The sequence below is a fragment of the Mustela lutreola genome, chromosome 10 (assembly GCF_030435805.1).
Source record: "Mustela lutreola isolate mMusLut2 chromosome 10, mMusLut2.pri, whole genome shotgun sequence".
NCBI classification, from domain to species: Eukaryota; Metazoa; Chordata; class Mammalia; order Carnivora; family Mustelidae; genus Mustela; species Mustela lutreola.
Genome location: NC_081299.1, coordinates 26,513,107 through 26,538,905, shown reverse-complemented (window position 1 = coordinate 26,538,905; position 25,799 = coordinate 26,513,107). Strand labels below are relative to the sequence as shown.

General features: G+C 40.2%; 1 protein-coding gene, 1 non-coding gene and 1 pseudogene across 3 annotated transcripts in view; 2 read left to right on the top strand and 1 right to left on the bottom strand.

Annotated features, from left to right (window-relative positions):
* Positions 1 to 25,799, top strand: part of SFPQ (splicing factor proline and glutamine rich) — a 75,953-nt gene that overhangs the window by 26,819 nt on the left and 23,335 nt on the right. Inside the window, exon 12 of one of the 2 annotated variants that reach the window (XM_059135877.1) lies at positions 24,357 to 25,356. The exons of the other annotated variant lie outside the window; for it this stretch is intronic. The gene's annotated coding sequence lies outside the window, so the exon portion shown is untranslated. Of the gene's footprint in view, positions 1 to 24,356; positions 25,357 to 25,799 lie in introns of those variants that run through there. 2 annotated transcript variants of the gene reach the window in all.
* LOC131810482 (ER membrane protein complex subunit 2-like) lies at positions 5,085 to 25,356 on the top strand (annotated as a pseudogene).
* LOC131810622 (U6 spliceosomal RNA) lies at positions 10,969 to 11,075 on the bottom strand. Its single transcript, XR_009345626.1, has one exon. It is a non-coding gene; the product is annotated as a U6 spliceosomal RNA (small nuclear RNA).

Below are 25,799 nucleotides of genomic sequence, written 5' to 3'. Positions count from 1 at the left end.
CAGAGCCTCCAGGGGTAGGACAGGCGGGACTCCATCTGAATAGCTTATGCCTTGCCAGGTTTGGGAACTGATCTTCTAGGGCAATAAAAGAAAGAGGTGAAAGGGGCACTGGGTGGCTTAGTCGGTTAAGCGCCTGCCTCGACTCAGGTCATGATCCCAGGGTCCTGGGATCGAGCCCCACATCAGGCCCCCTGCTCCGTGGAAGCCTGCTTTTCCCTTTTTCACTCCCCCTGCTTGTGTTCCCTCTCTCGCTGTGTGTCTCTCTGTCAAATAAATAAATAAAATCTTAGGGAAAAAAAAAGGAGAGAAAAATTTTACTTGCCTCTGAAGTAAAATTCTCCTTGCTAAAAAATGAATTTGGGAAGCTCATGTGAAGACAGTGGCAACTCAGGTTGTGAAAAAAGTAGGTGACATTTTGTTGAGTCCTTATAATGTACTTAGCAAAACACTTTTCACACATTGATCCACTTAATCCTTATAAAAACATTATGAGTTAGGGTCCTATATTATCTGTTTTACAGATAAGGAAACAGAAATCTGAAACGATGAAGTTAATCACCCTGGTTCATATAGTTGTCAAGCGGAGAAGGAGGATGACCCAGAGCAGGCCAGAGTTAACTGTTGGAGATTTTTCTAGAATTTTGTATCCTATATCTGGAAACCTTTAGAATTTGATCCATCCTTCTGAATATGTATTAATAGGATTAAGTTCTATTCCTTTTTTTATTTTTAAGTAATCTCTACACCCAACATCAGGCTCAGACTCAAACCCTCAGATCGAGAGTCACATACTCTACTGACTGAGCCAGCCAGACTCCCCAGGTTCTATTGCTGTGTCATTTATAGTGGTGTGTAAATTCCATAACTCCTATTGAAGTTTATATTCCTTAAATATGTAGATTACATGTAAAATGTGGTCTAAAAGTATGGTTGTTTTTTTTTAAGATTTTATTTATTTATTTTAGAGAGAGAAAGTGGAAAACAGAGCAGGAGCAGAGGGAGGAATATAGGGAGAAGCAGCCTCCCCGCTGAGCAGGGAGCCTGATGCAGGGCTCCATCCCAGGACCCGGGATCATGACGGGAGCCAAAGGCAAATGCTTAACGACTGAACCATCCAGGCGCCCCAGCCACTCTTGATATTGAGGCATGAGTTCGAGCCTCATGTTGGGTGTAGAGATTACTTGAATAAAAGTAAAAAAGAAAAGAAAACAGAAAAAGAGCTGCTTTGATTTAGCATGCTGAAGGTGAAGAACACCTGCCAAGTGTTTGCTTCTGCCAAGAGGTTGTTCTCTCTGTGGAGAGCTTCTTGTTTCCTACCAAGGGAACTTCTATTGGCTAATAGAGGTTTGCCTCAAGGGTCACCATTTTTTTTTTTTTTAAGATTTTATTTATTTATTTATTTATTTATTTTGGCAGAGAGAGATCACAAGTAGGCAGAGAGGCAGGGAGAGAGAAGGGAGGAAGCAGGCTCTCTGCTGAGCAGAGAAGCCGATGTGGGGCTCGATCCCAGGACCCTGAGATCATGACCTGAGCCAAAGGCAGAGGCTCTAACCCACTGAGCCACCCAGGTACCCCAAGGGGTCACCAGTTTTTAATACCTTCTCCAAATGCTTATTTGTTACCCCCCACCTCTGTCTAGCAAGTGTATCAAGTGATTGCTCCTTACAATCCCCATAATGCTTTAAACATAGTTCTTATATAGCATATCAATTTTGTTTTGTGGGGGCATCTTGGTGGCTTAGACCATTAAGTGTCTGCCTTTGGCTTAGGTCATGATCCCAGGGTCTTGGGATCGAGTCCCGTATCAGTCTCCCTGCTCAGCGGGGAGCCTGCTTCCCCCTCTACCTGCCGATCCCTCTGATTGTGTTGTCTCTCTCTCTGACAAACAAAATTTTTAAAAATATTTTATTTATTTATTTGACCGAGAGAGAGAGATCACAAGTAGGCAGAGAGGTAGGCAGAGAGAGAGGAGGAAGCAGGCTCCCTGCTGAGCAGAGAGGCCGGATGTGGGGCTCGATCCCAAGACCCTGAGATCATGACCTGAGCCAAAAGCAGATGCTTAACCGACTGAGCCACCCAGGCGCCCCAAATAAATAAAATCTTTTAAAAAGTTTGTTTTGTGAATCTGTGTTTCTAAATGTTTTGAGGTGACCAGATTATACTCGTCTTGCTACCCATAGCCTAGTACAGTGGCAGGTATTTGTAAGCCCTAAAATATATATATGTTTAAATGAAATACAGAGAGGGTGCCTGGGTGGCTCAGTGGTTAAGCCGCTGCCTTCGGCTCAGGTCATGATCTCAGGGTCCTGGGATCGAGTCCCGCATCGGGCTCTCTGCTCCGCAGGGAGCCTGCTTCCCTCTCTCTCTCTCTCTCTGCCTGCCTCTCTGTCTACTGTGATCTCTCTCTGTCAAATAAATAAATAAAATCTTATTAAAAAAAATAAATGAAATACAGAGACAATCAGAGAGAACACAAAACTGGAAAGCAGGTCAATTCAAATAATAGTGTGGAGCCATTTGTGTAGGGATGGAATGTCCTCTGTTTGTTACTTAGTTCTGAAGAAGGTACTTTCTGCATATGGTGACAAGGTTTTGTGTAGTACCACCTGTTTAAGATGGACAATCTCTGGCACTGTTTTTTAAAAAGATCTATTTATTTTAGAGAGAGAGAGAGAGAGAGCACGAGTAGGAGGATGGACACAGGGAGAGAATCCTCCAGCAGACTCTGAGCTGAATGTGGAGCCCAGTGCGGGGCTCAATCCTATGACCCATGAGATCATGACTTGAGCCAAAACAAAGAGTCCGACAATCGATTGAGCCACCCGGTGCCCTTAGCACACTTTTAAAGAATTCATTCCAAATATAAAGATTAAAAAGACCTCCCCTTATGCCCAAGATGGAGCAACAGGAACCAGATTTACCCGACTGCCTAAAATAAAACAAAACAAAAACAAAAACAAAAAATAAATGAAAACTCAGGCAGTATATCAGAAGTAATGGTTTTCAAAGCCCTGGAAGTCAGGCAATGAAGGACAAGAGTTGCTGAGAAATTAGAACAAAGGAGGAGAAGCTCCTAGTTGTCCCAGCACAATGCCTTGGAAGAGTTTCCAGCCTCTGGTGTAGGAAGAGGAACCAAGCAGAGGTCAGCAAGCTGAGAGTTACAGGAGATGCAACTGAGCATCCCAGATGGCTAGAAAAAAAAAAGACAGCCTTATCCAGAGAGACAACCCCGACACTCGATAAAATGAACTGAAGCAGATAGTCCTTTAATGTGATGTCTTAGGTCTTCCTGGCTAGGAGTTAGGCTGTGTTTACTGTTTTATGCAGCTGTGGTATTAGAGGCTGAAATTCCCTTGGTGTCCTTGTTTTCTTTCCCTTGCTGTCTTGGGTATTCCTAGAGACTCCTTAAGTAGGGTCTGGGCTTGCAGTCCTTTCAGCTGTAATCCTCTGCTATTCTACGGGAACACTACTGAGGTGGTGGTGAGCTATGGGGGCAGAGGAGGCATTCTGTAGTCCTATGATTAGGTCTCAGTAAGTAAGCCTGGGTTGGGTATTTTCCTTCCCCTAAGTCTGTTAAGCCTTGGCAAAACCCTAGTGAATGGTTTCCCTTGAGGGCAGGCCTTGTTAGTGAGAACAGAAAGATCTGGAAGAATTTCAGAATGGTTACTTTCCCCCTCCTCCTGCTGGAAGCACAAGAGGGGTTTTTCTCTAGTCTTCTCTTTGAGAACCAGTGGGATCCCAGAGTTGTGAGTTGTAAAACTCACAAAAGCATGGAACCTCCCCATAAGAGCAGGAGGGTGGGCCCCTGGAGTTTTGAACTCTCAAGCTTGTCCACAGTCTGAAGTGTTCTACGGGTGCTGGCTTCAGCGGCAGGCCGCTCCTCCCAGGCTTCTGCTCTGTGACTTTGTCTGTCTCCTGTCACTCTCTCCAATACGGGGGCAGCAGTTTGCCCTCTGACTTCAACTTTCTGATGGATCTAAGAAGAGCTGTTGACTGTCAGTACATTGAGCTTTTTCTTGCTGTGGGGACATGAGTATCGCTTTCTAAACTCTTTGTGCGTTAGCCTGGAAACTCTGGATGTTTGTAGAGGTCTCCCTCAAATATTCAGCAGAGTACTAATCAGCTCATGTGTGTGAAGAATCTTCCTGAGGTCAAGATACAGCCATTAGGGGGTGCCTGGGTGGCTCAGTGGGTTAATCTCAGGGTCCTGGGATTGAGCCCCACATCAGGCTCTCTGCTCAGCAGGGAGACTGCTTCCCCCTCCCTCTCTGCCTACTTTGTGATCTCTCTGTCAAATAAAGAAATAAAAATTTTTAAAAACAAATAAATAAATAAATAAAATCTATAAAAAAAAAAAAGATACAGCCATTAGGATGGGTTAGAGAACAGTGCCTCGCACTCATATAGGGTTGAAAATAGTGCCAGTTCCCACCAGCCGGACTAGAAAATCTCATAATTCTCACTGGAGAGAACAGTCAGGGCTGATTAGCCCTAGACTGAGCACCGCTTCAGACCACCAAGGCAATTATGAAAACAAGGACAAAAAGGATCAAACTATCTACAAGTAACTTAACTGAATCAGAACAAAGATCAAGGAGGTTTATGAAAGTATGAGAATGTCTGGTGCCCAACAAAGTAGATTCACAATTTCTGCCATTCAATTGATGATTAGTAGGTATGCAAAGGAAGAAAATATGACCCAGTTTGAAAAAAAAAATCTTCAATGAAAATGCACACACACACATAGGGCTCACATAGATTATAATTTTAAATCCTAAAAGCAACTTATCCTGGTAGATTCTGTTTTCTTTCTTTGACCAAAAAGAAGTTGGGAGGCCTGAGTGGCTCAGTTGGTTAAGCAGCTGCCTTCAGCTCAGGTCATGATCCCAGAGTCCTGGGATCGAGTCCCACATAGGGCTCATTGCTCAGCAGGGAGCCTGCTTTTCCGTCTGCCTCTACCTGCCTCTCTGTCTGCCTGTGCTTGCTCGCTCTCTCCCTTTCTCTCTGACAAATAAATAAGTAAAATCTTAAAAAAAAAAAATAAAAAAAATAAAGAAGTTTTCCGGGACTTACGTGAGGCCACCATGCTAATAGGTGCCAGAGTTACGATCCAAACCCTGTCCAGCGGGCCCAAGAGCTGGAGCTCCTTGCGCTGCATGGGGCTGCTCCCTACCGTCGCCAACCTCGGGTCCATTCTGCAGGAGAGTGGGCACAAGAAGGCATACTGTCCTCTTGTTTGACTTTAGCTGGGAATCTCTGTGTCTACACATGTCCACATACCCTCAAAGGACTGTGAAAAAGCTGAAATACTGATTTTTTCACTCTTTTAAAAATTTTTTTATTTTTATTTTTTATTAACATATAATGTATTATTACCCCCAGGGGTACAAGTCTGTGAATGGTCAGGCTTACACACTTCACAGCACTCACCACTGCACATACCCTCCCCAATGTCCATCACCCAACCACCCTCTCCCTAACCCCCTCCAACCCTCAACCCTCAGTTTGTTTTGTGATATTAAGAGTCTCTTATGGTTTGTCTCCCTCCCAATCCCATTGAAGTGCTGATTTTTGAATTATAAATAAATTTTAAGGAGTAGGTAAATTGGCAAATATGGTCTCTGTGAATAGTCTTTAAAGTATCTTTATGCCATCCTCATTTTAAAAATATTTTATTCATTTATTTATTTGAGAGGGGACACACATGAGTGGGGGTGAGGGGCAGAGAGGGGAGGGAGAGGAGAAGAAAACTCCCAGCTGAGCTGGAAGCCTGACTCTATCCCAGGCCCCTGAGATCATGACCTGAGCTGAAGGCAGACACTTAACTGACTGAGCCACCCAGCTGCCCATATGCCAGAGTCATTTTTGAAGGGTATTTTTTACTGAATATAGAATTCTAGGTTGTCTGTTACTATTTTTTTTAAGATTTATTTATTTACTTTTAGAGATGGGGGAGGGATACGAGAGAATTTTTCAAGCATACTCCATGATGAGCGAGGAGCCCAGTGCTGGGGCTGAGTGGGATGGTGATAGAGCTTCATCCCAGGACCCTGAGATCATGACCTGAGCCAAAATCAAGAGTCTCCGGCTTAACTGACTGAGCCACTCAGGTGCCTCAGAAAGTTTGATTTCTTGAATCTCTGAATTAATGTCTTTCTTCATTAGAAAAATTCTCAGGAGGCACCTGAGGGGCTCAGTCAGTTAATCTGACTTCAGCTCAGGTCATGATCTCAGGGTCTTGGGATCGAGCCCCATGTCAGGCCCCTTGCTCAGCAGGGAATCTGCTTCTCTCGCTGTCTCTGCCCCTCTGCACCCCCTCCCACATGTGCTCTCTCTCTCAAATAAATAAAATCTTTACAAAAATTAAATGTATTTATATATACAATATTTTTCTTATATTGTTAATTTAAATATACAAATATACAAATAAACAAATATACACATATTTTTCTTTTTTTCTTTCTTTTTTTTTTTTTTAAAGATTTTATTTATTTATTTGACAGACAGAGATCACAAGTAGGCAGAGAGGCAGGCAGAGAGAGAGGGGGAAGCAGGCTCCCTGCTGAGCAGAGAGCCTGATGCGGGGTTTGATCCCAGAACCCTGGGATCATGACCTGAGCCGAAGGCAGAGGCTTTAACCTACTGAGCCACCCAGGCGCCCCTACAAATATTTTTCTTATATCGTTAATTTAAAGTGAATTAAACAGTTGTCAGTTAAGCTGTCAGTTAAGCATCTGCCTTTGGCTCAGGTCATGATTCCAGGATCCTGGGATAGAGCCCCTCACTGGGCTCAGCGGGGAGCCTGCTCACCACCCCCCCACCTGCCTCTCTGCCTGCTTGTGATCTCTGTCAAATAAATAAATAAAATCTTTAAAAAAAAATCCTTGGGGTGCCTGGGTGGCTCAGTGGGTTACACAGCCTCTGCCCTCAGCTCGGGTCATGATCCCAGAGTCCCGGGATCGAGCCCCACATCAGGCTCTCTGCTCAGTGAGGAGCCAGCTTCCTCCTCTCTCTATGCCTGCTTCTCTGCCTACTTGTGATCTCTGGCAAATAAATAAAATAAAATAAATCTTAAAATTCTCTGTGACTAGGATGACTAATTTATGTACATCCTGGACAAGAATGTCCATCCTGGGACACTTATAGTAACACTTAAGTTATTAGTAATAACTATAAGTACTAATCTCAGAACAATGGGCATAAACTGGACTGCCCAAGACACCATGCTCTATGACTACTTTACGTCTTTTATTTTTCTTATATTTTTAGAACATTCTTTTAGAGGTGTCTGGCTGGCTTATCAGTAGAGTATGCAACTTTGCATCTTGGGGTTGTGAGTTTGTGCCCCACATTAGCAGCAGAGATGACTTTAAAAAAATACTCTTATTTTTTTTTTTAATTTTAAATTTTTAATTCTTTATAAACATATAATATATTTTTATCCCCAGGGGTACAGGTCTGTGAATCGCCAGGTTTACACATTTCACAGCACTCACCAAAGCACATACCCTCCCCAATGTCCATAACCCCACCCCCCTTCTCCCAACCCCCCGCCCCCTAGGAACCCTCAGTTTGTTTTGTGAGATTAAGAGTCACGTGTGGTTTGTCTCCCTCCCAATCCCATCTTGTTTCATTGATTCTTCTCCTACCCCCTTAAGCCCTCATGTTGCATCTCCACTTCCTCATATCAGGGAGATCATATGATAGTTGTCTTTCTCCGCTTGACTTATTTTGCTAAGCATGATACGCTCTAGTTCCATCCACGTTGTCGCAAATGGAAAGATTTCATTTCTTTTGATGGCTGCATAGTATTCCATTGTGTATATATACCACATCTTCTTCATCCATTCATCTGTTGATGGACATCTAGGTTCTTTCCATAGTTTGGCTATTGTGGACATTGCTGCTATAAACATTCGGGTGCATGTGCCCCTTCGGAGCACTACGTTTGTATCTTTAGGGTAAATACCCAGTAGTGCAATTGCTGGATCATAGGGCAGTTCTATTTTCAACATTTTGAGGAATCTCCATGCTGTTTTCCAGAGTGGTTGCACCAGCTTGCATTCCCACCAACAGTGTAGGAGGGTTCCCCTTTCTCCGCATACTCGCCAGCATCTGTCATTTCTTGACTTGTTAATTTTAGCCATTCTGACTGGTGTGAGGTGATATCTCATTGTGGTTTTGATTTGTATTTCCCTGATGCCGAGTGATATGGAGCACTTTTTCATGTGTCTGTTGGCCATCTGGATGTCTTCTTTGCAGAAATGTCTGTTCATGTCCTCTGCCCCTTTCTTTTTCTTTTTCTTTTTTTTTTTTTTTTAAGATTTTATTTATTTATTTGACAGAGAGAAATTACAAGTACACTGAGAGGCAGGCAGAGAGAGAGAGAAGGAAGCAGGCTCCCTGCTGAGCAGAGAGCCCGATGCGGGACTCCCCAGGACCCTGAGATCATGACCTGAGCCGAAGGCAGCGGCTTAACCCACTGAGCCACCCAGGCGCCCCACTCTGCCCATTTCTTGATTGGACTATTTGTTCTTTGGGTGTTGAGTTTGCTAAGTTCTTTATAGATTTTGGACACTAGTCCTTTATCTGATATGTCGTTTGCAAATATCTTCTCCCATTCTGTCAGTTGTCTTTTGGTTTTGTTAACTGTTTCCTTTGCTGTGCAAAAGATTTTGATCTTGATAAAATCCCAATAGTTCATTTTTGCCCTTGCTTCCCTTGCCTTTGGCGATGTTCCTAGGAAGATGTTGCTGCAGCTGAGGTCGAAGAGGTTGCTGCCTGTGTTCTCCTCAAGGATTTTGATGGATTCCTTTCTCACATTGTGGTCCTTCATCCATTTTGAGTCTATTTTCGTGTGTGGTGTAAGGAAATGGTCCAATTTCATTTTTCTGCATGTGGCTGTCCAATTTTCCCAACACCATTTATTGAAGAGGCTGTCTTTCTTCCATTGGACATTCTTTCCTGCTTTGTTGAAGATTAGTTGACCATAGAGTTGAGGGTCTATTTCTGGGCTTTCTATTCTGTTCCATTGATCTATGTGTCTGTTTTTGTGCCAGTACCATGCTGTCTTGATGATGACAGCTTTGTAATAGAGCTTGAAGTCCGGAATTGTGATGCCACCAACTTTGACTTTCTTTTTCAATATTCCTTTGGCTATTCGAGGTCTTTTCTGGTTCCATATAAATTTCAGGATTATTTGTTCCATTTCTTTGAAAAAGATGGGTGGTACTCTTTTAAAATTGAGACATAATTTACATACCACCAAACTTAGTGTTTTTTAGTATATTCACAAGTCTGTACAATCACTACTATCCCATTCTGGAACATTTTTTTCATCGTCCCAAAGGAAACTCTACATTGTCATTCCCCATTCCTTCCTGTTCCCAGCCCCTGGCAATCACTAATCTACTCTGTCTTTTTGGGTTTCCTTATTCTGGACATTTCATATAAATGGAATCATATGATATGTGACCTTTTGTGTCTGGCTTTTTTCACTTAGCATGTTTTCAAGATTCATCCATGTTCTAGCATGTACCAATATTTCATTTCCTTCTATGTCTGAATAATATCCCATAGTATGGATGTACCAATTTTATCTGTTTATCAGCTGATTTGGGTTGTTTTCCACTTTTTAGCAATTACGAATAGTGATGCTATGAGCATTCATGTACAAGTTTCTGTGTGAACTATGTGTTTTCAATTCTTTTGGATCTATACCTAGAAGTGCGATTCATCATGGTAACTTTTTAACATTTTGAAGAACTCACAAACTTTTCCACAGTGGCTATACCACTTTATATTTCCACCAGCAATGTATGAGGGTTCTAATTTCTCACATTAATATTTTTAATTTTTTGACTATGGCCCATCTAGTGGGTCAAAAGTAATTCATTGTGATTTTAAAAAACAGTTCCTTGGGGTGCCTGGGTGGTTCAGTTGGTTAAGCATCTGCTTTTGACTCAGGTCATGATTCCAGATTCCTGGGATCAAGCCCCACATCCCCTGCTCATTGGAGAGCCTGTTTCTCCCTCTCCTTCCTGCATGTGCTCTCTGTCAATATCTCGTTCTTTCTCTCTCTCAAATAAATAAAACTTTTGAAAAAAAAAAAAAAAACCATGTAGTTCCTTAATGACTAATGACATTGAGCCTCTTATGGTGATCAACTATTTGTGCCTCTTCTTTGAAAACATGTTTATTCATGTCCTTTGTTCATTCTAAAATTTATTTTTAATTTAATTTTTTTAGAAGATTTTATTTATTTGACAGACAGAGGCACAGCGAGAGAGGGAACATGAGCAGGGGAAGTGGGAGAGGGAGCAGGCTTCCCGCTGAGCAAGGTGTCCCATGTGGGGCTCGATCCCAGGACCTTGGGATCATGACCTGAGCCAAAGGCAGATGCCTAATGACTAACCCACCCTCATTTTTTTTTTAAAGATTATATTTAATTATTTGAGAGAGAAAGAGAGACACAAGTAGGGGAAAGGAGAAGGGTCAGAAGGAGAGGAACAAGAAGACTCCTGTCAAGCAGGGAACCTGATGTGGGGTTCCATCCCAGGACCCCGAGATCATGACCTGAGCCAAAGTCAGGTGCTTAGCCAATTGTCCCACCCAGGCACCCCTCAAGTCCATTTCTCATTTTAAAACTAGACTGTCCCTTTGTTGTTGAGTTGTAAGGATTCTTTTTTTAAAAAATTTTTATTTATTTAGGTTATCTTGACACCCAACATGTGGCTTGAACTCATGACCCCAAGATCAAGAGTCCCATGCTCTTCCAACTGAGCCAGCCAGATGCTTCAAGAATTCTTTACATATTCTGGATAATATACCTTTATTGGATATGATTTGCAAATATTTTCTTCCATTCTGTGGTTGTCTTTCTCTTGAATTTTTATCTCTGTTTTTCTGTGCTTTCTTCTGCATGGTTTCTTCTGATCTACTTTTCAGTACACTAATTTTTTTTTTTTTTTTAATATGGAACGCTTCACGAATTTGCGTGTCATCCTTGCGCAGGGGCCATGCTAATCTTCTCTGTATCATTCCAATTTTAGTACACTAATTTTTTCTAGGGTTTATCTAAACTGCTGTTACTCATTTATCCAGGTCCTAATTTTACTTACAGTATTTTTCTAGAGGGCAGAGGAAGGGGTAAAGGGAGAAAATCTCAAGCAGACTCCCTACTTAGTGCTGAACCTGACTCGGGGCTTGATCTCTTGACCCTGAGATCATGACATGAGCGGAAACCAAGGTCGGTCACTCAAGTGACTGAGCCACCCAGGCACCCCTCCCCCATTTCTGTTGTTTGTATCTGCTTTCTTTTTTTTTCTTTTAAGACATTTTTATTTGACAAACAGAGATCACAAGTAGGCAGAGAGGCAGGCAGAGAGAGAGAGAGAGGCAGAAGCAGGCTCCCGAAGTCAGAGGCTTTAACCCACTGAGCCACCCAGGCACCCTTGTACCTGCTTTCTTTCCTGCTGTCCTAAATTCTCATGTGTCTGTTTATGCTTGTATGTTGATAATTGTATTTGTAAAGTTATTTGTAAAAATAACTTTTGTACTAGAAAAGCTTTCCAAGGATTTTTGTTTGCATTTGCTAGGTACCTAGGGTACTAAAGTTGGGCTTTGGGATGTTAATTCCCTTTAATCCAACTTCAGTCTTGACTTGGCGCTTGGCTTCAGGATATTCAAGGTCTGGATATCCTTGGATATCCTGATATCCAAGGTCTTACCTGCAGTACCCTCTTACTCTTAGGCTATATCCCTTTGCCAGTCCAGCTATAAGATTAGGGGTTTTATTATTTTCTCTTGGTAGGCTCTGGACTTCAAATTTTGTCTTCTTCGGCTTGGAAAGGTGTCAAAAAATTACTCTTAGCTCTTTTTGATTAGCATTTGTACACCGGAGCATGACCAATAGCAAATGTTAAGTTCAAACTTCACATTTTTGCCCTGAGTTCAGTCTTGGCCTGGTGTTTCCTCAGCAATTTGATCCTTTCAGGAAGATTAAAAAAATTATTATATTTGGTCTTTTTAGTTGTTTTCAGCTGGAGTAATGATCCAAATTTCCAAATTCACAATTAACAGAAGCTGAAGTCAGCGACATATGTTTAATTTAAAAAAAAATTTTTTTTAAAAAAAGATTTTATTTGAGAGAGAGTGCGTGTGCACAAGTGGGGGAGTGGTAGGCAGAGGGAGAGGGACAAGCAGACTCCCCGTCAAGCAGGGAGCCAGATGCGGGGCTTAATCCCAGGACCCTCATCATGATCTGAGCCAAAGTCAGACACTTAACCAACTGTTCCACCCAGGTGCCCCTAAAAATGTATACTTTATAAAAACAATTTCCTTGTCATTGAGTTATAGATCAATTGCATTGTGATCAAAGAATATTGTCTGGATGATACCAATTCTTTGAAATTTGTTGAAATTTGATTTATGTCCTGGTGGTCAATTTTTGTAAATTTTGTAAATTTTTGTGTGCTTGAGAATAGTGTGCTCTAATTTTCGGGTGGAGGTTTGATTTCTATCTATTGACTCAAACCTCCTGTTGGTATTTTTTCAAAAAAATATTTTATTTATTTGACAGAGAGAAAGATCACAAGGAGGCAGAGAGGCGGGGTGGGGGGGGTGGATGGGTGGGCAGGCTCCCCGCCAAGCAGAGAGCCCGATGCAGGGCTCGATCCCAGGACCCTGACATCATGACCCCAGCCGAAGGCAGCGGCCCAACCCACTGAGTGACCTAGGCGCCCCTCCTGTTGGCATTCTTGAAATCGTCTGTAACTTTCTTTTTTGTCTGTTAATTTTTCTTTTTCTTTTTTTTTTTTTTAAGATTTTACTTATTTATTTGACAGGCAGAGATCACAAGGAGCCAGAGAGGTAGGCAGAGAGAGAGAGAGAGAGGGAAGCAGGCTCCCTGCTGAGCAGAGAACCCGATGCGGGGCTCGATCCCAGGACCCTGAGATCATGACCTGAGCCGAAGGCAGAGGCTTAACCCACTGAGCCACCCAGGCGCCCCTGTCTGTTAATTTTTCTTTAAAGATTTTATTTACTTATTTGATAGATGGAAGCAGAGAGAAAGAGAGAGAGAGAGATCTTGTGATCATGAGTGGCAGGAAGGGCAGAGGGAGAGGGAGAGGGAGAAGCAGACTCCTCACTGAGCAGGGAGTCCAATGTGGGTCTCAATCCCAGGACCGCAGATTAATGACCCGAGCCAAAGGCAGACGCTTAACTACTGAGCCACCCAGGTGCCCCTATTCTTTTTATCTATAATTGAGATACGTGTATTTAATTCTCTAAATATAATGGCGGATTTGTTCATTTCTTCCAGCAAATACATGTTTTTGCTTCAAATATTTTAAAGCTATGTTGTTTAGAAGGTGTAAGTTTAGAATTGTTCTTTCTAGATGGAGTAACTGGGAGGTGGATATTAAGGAGAGCACATGACGTAATGAGCACTGCTATTACAGAAGTCTGATGAATCACTGATCTCTACTGCTGAAACCAATAATACATTATATGTTAATTAATCAAATTTAAATTTAAAAAATTGTCCTTTCTGATACACTGAATTTATGATCTTTTTTTTAAAAGATTGATTTATTGGGGCACCTGGGTGGCTCAGTGGGTTAAAGCCTCTGCCTCTGGCTCAGGTCATGATCCCAGGGTCCTGGGATCGAGCCCCACGTCAGGCGCTTGATCATCAGGGAGCCTGCTTCCTCCTCTCTCTCTGCTTGCCTCTCTGCCTACCTGTGATCTCTGTCTGTAAAATAAATAAATAAAATCTTAAAAAAAAAAAAAGAAAGATTGATTGATTGATTTTATTTTATTTTATTTTATTTTTTTTTTAAAGATTTATTTATTTATTTGACAGAGAGAGATTACAAGTAGGCAGAGAGGCAGGCAGAGAGAGAGAGGAGGAAGCAGGCTCCCTGCTGAGCAGAGAGCCCGATGCGGGACTCGATCCCAGGATCCTGAGATCATGACCTGAGCCGAAGGCAGCGGCTCAACCCACTGAGCCACCCAGGCGCCCTGATTGATTGATTTTAGAGAGAGAGTGAGCGTACAGGGAGGGGCGGAGGGAGAGGCAGAAACTTCAGCAGACTCCTTGCTGTTCTTGGATCCTGATGTGGGGCTTTGTTTCTCAACCTGGAGATCATGACCTGAGTGGAAAATAAGAGTCAGAGGCTTAACCAACTGGACCTCCCAGGGGCCCCTGAATTTATGATCATCTTTTCTGTTTTGTTTTTTTTTTTGCCATAAAACTTATTTTTAGGATATTAATGTAGTATGGCATCTCTTATTTTTTAAAGATTTTTTGTTTATTTTAGAGAGTGCAAGGGCGAGGGTGGGGGTGGACGAGGGGCAGAAGGAGAGGGAGAGAGAAAATCCCAAGAAGACTCCATGCTAAGCATGGAGTCCAATGCAGGGCTTGATCCTAGGACCCTGAGATCATGACCTGGGCCGAAATAAAAAGTTGGACACTCAACCAGGTGTCCCACTATGGCAACTTTTAGATTGTGTTTGCTAACTGTATCCTTTTCACCTTTCTAAGTTCAACCTGTTTGGATCTTTGTTTTAGTTATGTCTTTTCTGAATATAATTCAGAATATAATAAATTGGTTTTTTTATATCCACTATGACAATTTCTCCCCTTTTAAAAAATTTAAATACAAGTTAGTTAACATATAATGTGTTATTAATTTCAGGGTAGAATTTAGTGATTCATCAGTTGCATATAACACCCAGTGTTCATTATATCAAATTACCCCCTTATGTCCATCACCCAATTACCTTATATCCCCTCCCTCCTTCCCTCTAGCAACCCTGTTTGTTCTCTATAGTTAAGAGTTTCTTATGGTTTGTCTCCATCTCCTTTTTTATCTTATTTTATTTTTCCTTCCCTTCCCCTATGTTCATCAGTTTTGTTTCTTTAATTCCACATAAGAATGAAATCATATGGTATTTTTCTTTCCCCAACTGACTTACTTCTATTAGCATAATACACTCTAGTTCCAGACACATTGTTACAAATGGCAAGATTTCATTCCTTGTGATGGCTGCAAAATAGTCCATTGTATACACACACACACACACACACACACACACACACACACACTACATTTTATTTATCCATTCATCTGTTGATGGACATCTGAGCTCTTTCCATCATTTGGCTATTGTGAACATTGCTGCTATAAACATTGAGGTGCATATGCCTAGTAGCGCAATTGCTGGGTCATAGGGCAGTTCTATTTTTAACTTTTTGAGGAACCTCCATACTGTTTTCCAGAGTGGCTGCACCAGTTTGCACTCCAACCAACAGTGCAAGAGGGGAACTTTCTCCACATCTTCACCAAAATCTGTTGTTTCCTAAGTTGTTGGTTTTAGCCTTTCTTACCAGATCCACTGTGACAATCTCTTTTAATGGACAAGTTGAATTCATTTAGAATTATTATAATTATTGATATATTCAGATGTTTATGCCAGTTTACTTCTCACATAAATTTAACTTAACCTCCCTGTTTTTTGCCTTATTTTTCTTTTGCAATGATTTTTTTATTTTTTGTTAAGATTTTATTTATTTATTTGACAGATGGAGATCACAAGTAGGCAGAGAAGCACGTAGAGAGAGAGGATGAAGCAGGCTCCCTCCTGAGCAGAGAGTCTGATGCAGGTGTTGATCCCAGGACCCTGGGATCATGAGCTGAGCTGAAGGCAAAGGCTTTAACCTACTGAGCCACCCAGGCGCCCCGCAATGATTTTTTTTTTAATTCCACATTTTTCTTCTGCTGGTTTTTAAGTTATACATTCTTATTATTTTAGTAGTTTCCCCTGATGGATTAATATGCATACTTAGAGTATAAAGTTAGTCAATATTTTAACCCAGTCCCGCAATTAAACCATGGACCTAGGACACTTTTGTAATCTGATTGCCCCTCTCAATAACATAGTATTGCTGCCTAGTCTTACTTTTTTTGACTATAGGAATTAGAAATTATTAATAATAGCATTTGTTTAGGGGTGTCTGGGTGGCTCAGTGGGTTGAGCCTCTGCCTTAGGCTCGGGGTCATGATCTCAGGGTCCTGGGATCATGCTGTGCATTGCGCTCTTTGCTCAGCGGGGAGCCTGCTTCCCTCTCCCCCTCTGCCTGCATCTCTGCCTACTTGTGATTTCTCTTTCTGTCAAATAAATATAATCTTTAAAAAATAATAGTATTTGTTTAAATATACTTGCATATTTACCAATTTCTTTGTTTACCATTATTACTTGCACCTGAGAATTTTTTGAAATTATTTTTTTCCTTTTTCCTGAGGTATATTCCTTAGTAATTTCTGGTTTAAAAAATTATTTTTTATTTTTTATTATTTTTTTTCTTTTCTTTTTTTTTTTTTTCTTTTTAAATTTTATTTGAGACAGAGAGTGAGAGCATAAGCAGGGTGGTGGGGGCAGTGCAGAGGGAGAAGGAGAAGCAGACTCCCCACTGAGCAGAGAGCCTGATTCTGTGTTTTTGTTTTTGTTTTAAGATTTTATTCATTTATTTGACAGAGGGAGAGATCACAAGTAGGCAGGCAGAGAAAGAGGGGGAAGCAGGCTATCCACTGAGCAGAGAGCCCAATGCCGGGCTTGGTCCCAGGACCTGAGCCGAAGGCAGAAGTTCAACCCACTGAGCCACCCAGGTGACCCCTGATTCTGGTCTTAATCCCAGGACGCTGGGATCAGCTTGAGCCGAAGGCAGATGCTTAACTGACTAAGCCATCTAGGTGCCCCTTAGTAATTTCTTTAGTGAAGAACTCTCAGTGATCAACTCTTTGATTGTTCTAAAAAAATGTTTGTCTTTGCATTATTAAAAAAATAGATTCTCTGGCTACAGAAATTTGGGTTGATAATAATTTTCTCTTGGTGCTTAAAAATAGTATTCCATTTATCCTCTGTCCATTGTTGTCATTGAGAAATCTGCTATCAATGTTTCATTCCTTTGTACCTGAACTTTTTCATTATGGTCTTTTTTCTTTCTTTCTTTCTTTTTTTTTTTTTTTAATTCTGTATGACACTATAGCTCAGATGTAGGTTTCTGTTTTTTCTTTTTTCTTTTTAGAGAGAGAGAGTGAGAGTGAGAGGGGTAGGGGCAGACGGAGAGGGAGAGAATCTCAACCAGGCTCCATACTTAGCACAGAGCCCTATGTGGGGCTTGACCCTACAACCCTGAGATAATGACCTGAGCCAAAATCAAGAGTCAGATGCTTAACCAACTGAGCCACTCATGTGCTCCAGATATAGGTGTATTTATATCATACTTCTTTATATATATATATAATACATGTATATATATATATGTATTTCTTAATTTATTTAACAGTTCCAATAAATTATGAGCCATTATCTCTTCTATCATATTGGCTCTTCTTCATTCTCTGATTTTTCCCCTTTTGAGACTTTGGTTAGATTATGTTAGACATTTTCATTCTATACTTCATTTCTTATTTTTTTTAATTATTATGAGACATCTCCTCGTGTCTGTTATATTTTGTTGCCTTTGCTTTTGGTGTAAAAAAAAAAAAAAAAAAAGAATTGCCAAGACCAATAATGTCAAGGAGCTTACCACCTATGTTTTCTTCAAGGAGTTTTATCACTTCAGGTTTTACTTTCAAGTCTTAAATCCATTTTGAATTGACTTTTGTGTATGTAAAGTATGTGTATATTATAGGATCTAAGTGTTTTGTGGTGGGAGGTCCCAATTTTTACTTACTAAAATAGGTCTTAGGAATCATTTGGCATCGTGTTGTTTCTGTAGCTAACTTTGATCTTAATCATTAGCCTGCCGAACTGTTCTTTTTTCAGAGACACAGATACCATAAAATATTTTTCTGACATCCTTGCCAGCTGTTGTAGCTTGCTGAATCAAAGCGGATGAATTTAATAGAAGTTCAATGTTCTTTCCTTCAAGAATTAACTCATCTTTCTGGGCTTGAGATAGTGGACAAGGAACACCTGGCCTCATTTGAAACCTGAGGATGTATTTTTCACCCAAAAAAATCTCAGATTTCAACAAAAAACTGGTTCTCCTGAATAATAAGCTTGATAGGGAAATAGGCATAAACAATCTGATTTTGTAATGGAAGCTCAGTGTGATCCCCTAGGATCATGTTCTGTTAATGAAAATCATGGGAATAGTGGCCAGTTCCTGTTTCCTCAGAATTTGTCAGAGTCTCTTCCTTTTCTTTCCGAGGAGATTGAGTTCTCCATTGATGTGCTTGAAGTCCCTCTGCAGGGTTCTTCTGTGGCCCTGCACCATAACTGTGTGTTCTTTCAGAGTAATGTTGACAATTTCTTGAATGTTGACAGTCTGAAGAGTCTTCAGTCTTGTAATAGATGTGGGAAAGAATTATAAAGTCTATCTTGTAAGGCAGTTTTAATCAACCCTTTCTAGCATTTATATAACTCTTTCTCTAATCTGAGAAATTAAAAACATTTTAAATAAAAATCTGTACATAATTTCAACCTTACAAAAAGTTGGAATAAGAATAATACAAAGAAGGGGCACCTGGGTGGCTCAATGGGTTAAGGCCTCTGCCTTTGGCTCAGGTCATGATCCCAGGGTCCTGGGATTGAGCCTCATATTGGGCTCTCCGCTCAGCAGGAAGCCTGCTTCCCTTCCTCTCTCTCTCTGCCTGCCTCTGCCTACTTGTGATCTCTGTCTGTCAAATAAATAAATAAAATCTTAAAAAAAAAAGAATAATACAAAGAACATCCATATAGCATCATTTAATGAGTGTCACCTACTGATAACATTTTACTCCATTTACTTGATCATGAGTGCTCTCTTTCTGGGCATACAGGTATATATTACACATGTAATAGTAATTTTAAGAAAATAACTGATTGTGCTATTTTGGAAAATTATTTACCCCCCTAACTCCTTTCTGGAAATTATTTTTTTATAAAGATTTTATTTATTTATTTGACAGAGAGAGACCACAAGTAGGCAGAGAGGTAGGCAGAGTGAGAGGGGGAAGCAGGCTCCCCGCTGAGCAGAGAGCCTGATGCGGGGCTCGATCCCAGGACTCCGGGATCACGACCTGAGCTGAAGGCAAAAACTCAACCCACTGAGCCACCCAGGTGCCCTGGAATTCATTTTTATTTTTATTTTTTTTTGGATTTTATTTATTTATTTGTCAGAGAGAGAGAGCACAAGCAGGCAAAGTGGCAGGGAGAGACAGAGAGAGAAGCAGGCTCCCCACTGAGCAAGGAGCCCAATGCAGGACTCAATCCCAGAATCCTGGGATTATGACCTGAGCTGAAGGAATTGGCTTAACCAACTGAGCCACCCAGGCATCCCTGGAATTTATTTTATAGAGTCCCTTATAACCACCATTCTACTTCTGTCTCTATGATTATGACTACTCTGTCGACCTCACATACATAGAATCATACAGTATTTGTTTTGCAGTGACTGGCTTATTTCACTTAGCACAATGTCTTCAAGTTTCATCTATGTTGTAGCATGTGTCAGAATTTCCTCTCTCTAAGGCTAATAATATTTTGTTTTATATATATATACCACATTTTGCTTATCTCTTCATCTATTGATGGACACTTTTGTTCCTTCCATGTTTTAGCTATAAACATGAGTGTAAAGGCATCTCTTCAAGACCCAGCTTTTAGTTCTTTTGTGTGTATACCAAGCAAGCAGGCCCTTAACCAACTGAACCATCTAGGTGTCCCAAATCAGCTGAGTCTTAACTGTGGCCTAACACACAGTCTGTGTTGGAAAACATGTACCTGAGCAAAATGTGTATTTTATTGTTGTTTAAAGTGTTCTGTATATGCCTATTAAATATAGTTATGACTTACTGTGTTGTTCAAATCCTCTACTTCTTCTCTTCTGTATGGTTGTTCTATCCATTATGGAGAGTGGGATATTGAAATTCCCATCTGTTATTGTAGAACCATTTCTCCCTTTAATTTTGTCAATTTTTGCTTCATAAATATTTTTATATTGTCATTATGTGCAAAAATCTTTACAGTTATATCTTCTTGCTGTATTTGACATTTCCATTAATATATGTGCTTGTCTCTTGTAACTTTTTTAATTAAAAATTTTTGTTTGTTTGTTTATTCATTCATTTTTTTAAAGTAAACTCTACACCTAATGTTGGGCTTGAACTCATGACCCTGTAGATCAAGAGTCATATGCTCCACTGACTGAACTAGCCAGGTGCCCCTCTTGTAAACTTTTTCATTTAAACTCTATTCTGTCTGATATTGTATGGCCACCACTGTTCTGTTTTTGTTATTTGCATAGAATGTATTTTTCCATTTTTCCACTTTCAACCTGTGTCTTTGAATCTAAGATAAGGTTTTTTAGACAGCATATTGTTGCATATTTTTAAAAAGCCATTCTGCCAGAGCACCTGGGTGGCTCAGTCAATTAAGCATTCAGCTCTTGATTTTGGCTCAGGTCATGGTCTCAGAGTTATGGGATTGAACCCCACATTGGTCTCTGTGCTCAGTGTGGAGTCTTATCTGTCTCTATCGGCTCCTCCCCTGCTCTCTCTTGCTTTCTTTCTCTCTCAAATAAATAAATAAACAAAATCATAAAGGAAAAGAAATGCCATTCTGGGGCACCTGGGTTCTGCAGTTGGTTAAGCATCTAACTCTTGGTTTTCAGCTCAGGTTGTAATCTCAGGGGCATGAGATTGAGCTCCATGTTGCTCCATGTTCAGAACAGAATCTACTTGGGATTCTCCCTTCCTCTCCCCCTCACACTCCTGCCTGTGCTCTCTCTCTCTCTCAAAAATAAATAAATAAATAAATAAATCTTAAAAAAAAAAGGTATTAAAAAGAAAAAGGCATCCTGCCAATCTCTGTCTTTTTGTGGGAGAGTTTAAACCATTTATATTTAATCTAAAAAACCACTTCTAGCATGCTCACTTCCCTTCCCATCTTCGTAGAAAATCTGGTCTGTGTAAACAGGGAGTAGAATCAAGAGTCAACACCATTTCCTAGAAATAATGTAAGAATGGATGAGATCATGTAAATAAAAAAACCTTACTTTTTCTTTTTCTCCTTTTTAATGTTCCTAGTAGATGGTAAGCACTCAACAAAATGGTACTTAGGGGATGCCTGGGTGGCTCAGTCAGATAAGCTGCTGAATCTTGAATTCAGTTCAGGTCATGATCTTGGGGTTATGAGATCAAGGCCCACATTGGGCTCCATGCTCACTGGGGAGTCTGCTTGAGATTCTCTCTTTCCCTCTCCTGCCCCTCCCCCAAACATGGCATTCTTACATGATCTCTCTCTGAAACAAGTAATTAAATCTTAAATAAATAAAACAGTACTTAATACTGATAATTATAAGTTAGAATTGCAAATGTTCTAATTCCTCTGCCCCATTTTTGATTAATGGAACTCATTTGGCAAAATCAAAATCATCTCAAATCCAACTCTCCATCTAATCCATACATACTGACTGCTGTCTTTAGATTCTGTTTATTAATCTCTAGGGGTCCTTCTCTGCTGCTCAGCAACCACACACTTTTTCTTTTAATCTATTAAAATCTATTTCATGTCATATCCTCTTTCTTCAAATGTCTAATGCTTTCTCTTTTATCTTCATTTTCAGCAGATAACCTTGCTTCCTATTTCACTGAGAAAACAGAAGCACTAGGAAAATAAGTTCCACAAGCTTCTAAAGTCATATCTCCTGACCTACCTACATCTGTACCTGTATATTTCTTTCCTTCTATTACAACGTATGAAATATCCATATTTCTAGCAAAGGCCAGCTCCTCCATTTGTGAACTAGATCCCCTCTCCTCTCAAAGACATGACTCCAGAATCGTTTCTACACATTATCTAACACTTTCAAAGTCAGTATATATTTGACCTATTTTCTTAGTTATGGTTTATCAGCTCTCACTAGAATGCAAGCTCCATGTGAGGTCAGATTTTATTCTGTTCAAGGATATATTCCCAATAGCTATCTGGCACATATTAGGTATACTCAGTAAATATTTTTGTGCTTCTATTTGATAATATTGTGTAGTATTTTAAAGGTTTATACTTCCAGAATAGAATGAAAAAGAAAGAAAATGCATACCAGTTAGAAATGAATAAATTGTCCTTATTTGCAGATGACAAGGTCTGTGTAGAAAACCTCAGAGATTTTTACCAAGAAAACTTCCTAGAACGAAGTGAGTTTGGCCAATTTGCAAGATATAAAATAAATACACAAAACACAATAGTATTTCTTTATATGAACAATGAAAATGTGGAAACCAAAATGAAAAACAGTACCATCTACAATTTCTCAAACAAAATGGATTTTTCTCTCTCCCTCTCCCTTCCTCCCTTTGTTCCTCTCCTTCTCTTTCTTTCTCTTTCATTTTCTTTCCTTCCTTCCCCCACCCCTTGCCTAATTGCTCTAAGTCTCCTAGTACAATCTTGAGTAGGAGCGATGAAAGTGGGCATTCTTACCTTGTTTCTGAACTTAAGGGGAAAGCTCTTAAGGTTTCCATGTGTAATGTTAGCTCTGTGTGTGTGTGTGTGTGTGGTTTTTTGTTTCTTGTTTTAATAAATGCTTTCTGTCATGTTAAGGAAGTTCCCTTCTATTTCTAGTTTGCTGAATGTCTGTGTCTAACCAATTGATTTTGACAAAGATGTAAAATAAGTTCAGTGGAGGAAGGATAGCCTTTCAAAAAATGATGCTGGAGCAATTGGATATCCATAAGGGGGAAAAAAAGAATTCTGACCTAAATAAAAATGTTAATTCAAAATATTTCACAAGCTCAAATGTAAAATGTAAAAGTATAAAACCTTTATAAACAAAAACCTAGGGGGCACCAAGTGGCTCAGTTGTTTAAGTGGCTGTCTTTGGCTCATGACCCAGGGTCCTGGATCGAGCCCCACATTGGGCTTCATGCTCAGTGGGGAGCTTGCTTCTCCCTTCTCCCTCTGCTTGTGCTCACTTGCTCTCTCTCTCTCTCTGTGTCAAATGAATAAATAAAAAATCTTTTTAAAAAATAGGAGAGGGGTGCCTGGGTGGCTCAGAGGGTTAAGCCTCTGCCTTCAGCTCAGGTCATGATCCCAGGGTCCTGGGATCGAGCCCCACATCGGGCTCTCTGCTCAGCAGGGAGCCTGCTTCCTCCTCTCTCTCTGCCCGCTTGTAATCTCTCTCTGTCAAATAAAGAAATAAAATCTTAAAAAAAAAAATAGGAGAAAATCTCTGGGATCTACAGTCTGGTAAAGAGAACTTAGTTATGACACCAAAAGCACAATCCATAAATGGAAAAATTAAGGACTAATATTTACATATATAAAGATTTCTCAAAGCTCAACAATAAAAACAATCAAATTTGAAAACAGGCAAAAGAATGAAGAGATGGGACACCTGGGTGGCTCAGTGGGTTAAGCCTCTGCCTTTGGCTCAGGTATGGGATTGAGCCCCACATCAGGCTCCTTGCTCAGCGGGAAGCCTGCTTCTCCCTCTCCCACTCCCTCTGCTTGTGTTCCCTCTCTGGCTGTGTCTTTCTCTGTCAAATAAATAAACTCTTAAAAAAAAAAAAAAAGAATGAAGAGATGTTTCATCTTGGAAAATACACAGATGACAAAGAGCCACATGCAAATGTTTTCAACATCATTACCCTCAGGGATATGCAAATTAAAATGAGAACTATACATCTGTAAGAATGGCTAAAAACAAAGTTGTGACAACACCAAATGCTGCTGAGGATGCAGAGAAACTGGATTATTTATACATTGCTGGTGGGACTGTGAAATGGGATAGTTACTTTGGAAAAGTTTGGCAGTTTCTCTCTTTCTTTCTTTCTAAAAATATTTGACCGAGAGAGAGAGCATGAGAGAGATCACAAGTAGAGGGAGGGGTAGAGGGAGAAACAAACTCCCTGCTGAGCAGGAATCCTGATGGTGGGACTCTATCCCAGAACCTGAGATCATGACCGGAGCTGAAATGCTTAACTGACTGAGCCATCCAGGTGCCCCAAGCTTAGCAGTTTTTTATAAAACTAATTGTGTAATTACCATACAACACAGCAGCTGTATTCTTGGGCATTTAGACTAGAACAATGAAAACTTATTCCCTGCCTCCAGGTTCTGAGAAGATGGCAAAGGTCTTAGAGCTTTGTGACCTCTTCCTAAGATGTCACTTGGGAAGAAATGCGAGATAAAATGAGAAAATGAAGAGAAGAAGACTCATGAAACAGTGAGCAAATTGTGGAAGTTTAGAAGAATTAATTAATGAATATGGATCTAAGCTTGGAGATGATATTCGGGTCATATATGAGCAAGTGATGATTGCAGCCCTAGACTATAGTTGAGATGACTTAGCATTGTTTTGTCTTCAGGAGTTGAGAAGACAGTTCCCTGGCAGTCACGGAGTCAAGAGACTAACTGGCATAAGATTTGAAGCCATGGAAAGATATGATGATGCTATACAACCACATGGTAAAATTTTACAAGAAGATCCAACTAACACTGCTGCAAGAACGCCTGATTGTCATTTGAAAAGCCCAGGGGAAAACTGTTGAGGCCATTTGGGAACTGAATGAGTATCTGTAACAAATTTCTGGGGGCCAAGAAGCCTGGCTTGAACTTGCAGAACTTTATATCAATGAACATGACTATGCTAAGGCAACCTTTTGTTTAGAGGAGCTGATGATGGCTAATCCACACAATCACTTACATTGTCAGCAGTATGCTGAAGTTAAATATACCCAAGGTGGACTCGAAAACCTCGAACTTTCAATAAAGTATTTTGCAGAGGCACTGAAACTCAGCAACAGAAATATGAGAGCTTTGTTTGGGCTTTTCATGTCAGCAAGTCATATTGCTTCTATAAGTGCAAGTGCAAAAACAAGTGCAAAAGCAAGTGCAAAAACAAAAAAGGACAACATGAAATACGCTAGTTGGGCAGCTGGTCAAATAAACAGAGCTTATCAGTTTGCAGGTCAAAGTAAGAAGGAAATCAAATATTCTCTTAAGGCAGTCAAAGACATGTTGGAAACACTGCAGATCACCCAGTCTTAAGGTTTCAAGCTCTTTCACATTACATTTCCCAACTGCACAGTTAAATTTATTGGCCTGTGAATTATTTACTAAATGCCTAGTGCTACTTAAAGACTAATTTTTTGTTAAGAGGACAATTGTAAAGAATGTTTATATAAACCTAAAAATGCCTTTTATTGCTAAGCAGGAAGATGGATAAAGTCCATGGAAGAGAGATTTAACAAGATTCATATTGATTGTACATCATTCTCTTCATATAACTTCTTTCAAACTGCAACCTGATACAGAAATCCCATAAAAAATCATGTGATTTATTAAACTTGCAAAAAAAATAAAAAAGAAAGAAAACTTATGCTCACACAAAAACATGTATACAGATGTCCTCAGTGGCTTTATTTCTAGTAATCCAAAACAGGAAAAAATCTAATGTCCTTCAATGAATGGATTGTTAAACTGTGGTACATTAATAATGCTACTCGGGTAAATAGGAACAAACTGTTGATACACAAAGCAACTTGGACAGATTTTAAGGATATTATGCCAAATGAAAAAAGTCAACCCAAAAGGCTACATACTGTATGATTACAATCATTCTTGAAATGCCAAATTTATGGAGATGGTAAATAGATTAGTAGTTGTTAATGGTTAGGAAGAGGAGAAGGGGAGTGGAAGGTGGATGTATTTATAAAAGAATGTCGTACAAGATTGTTATATTGATGGAACGGTTTTGTATCTTGATTATAGTGGTGACTACGAGTCTATACATGATAATACTGCATACA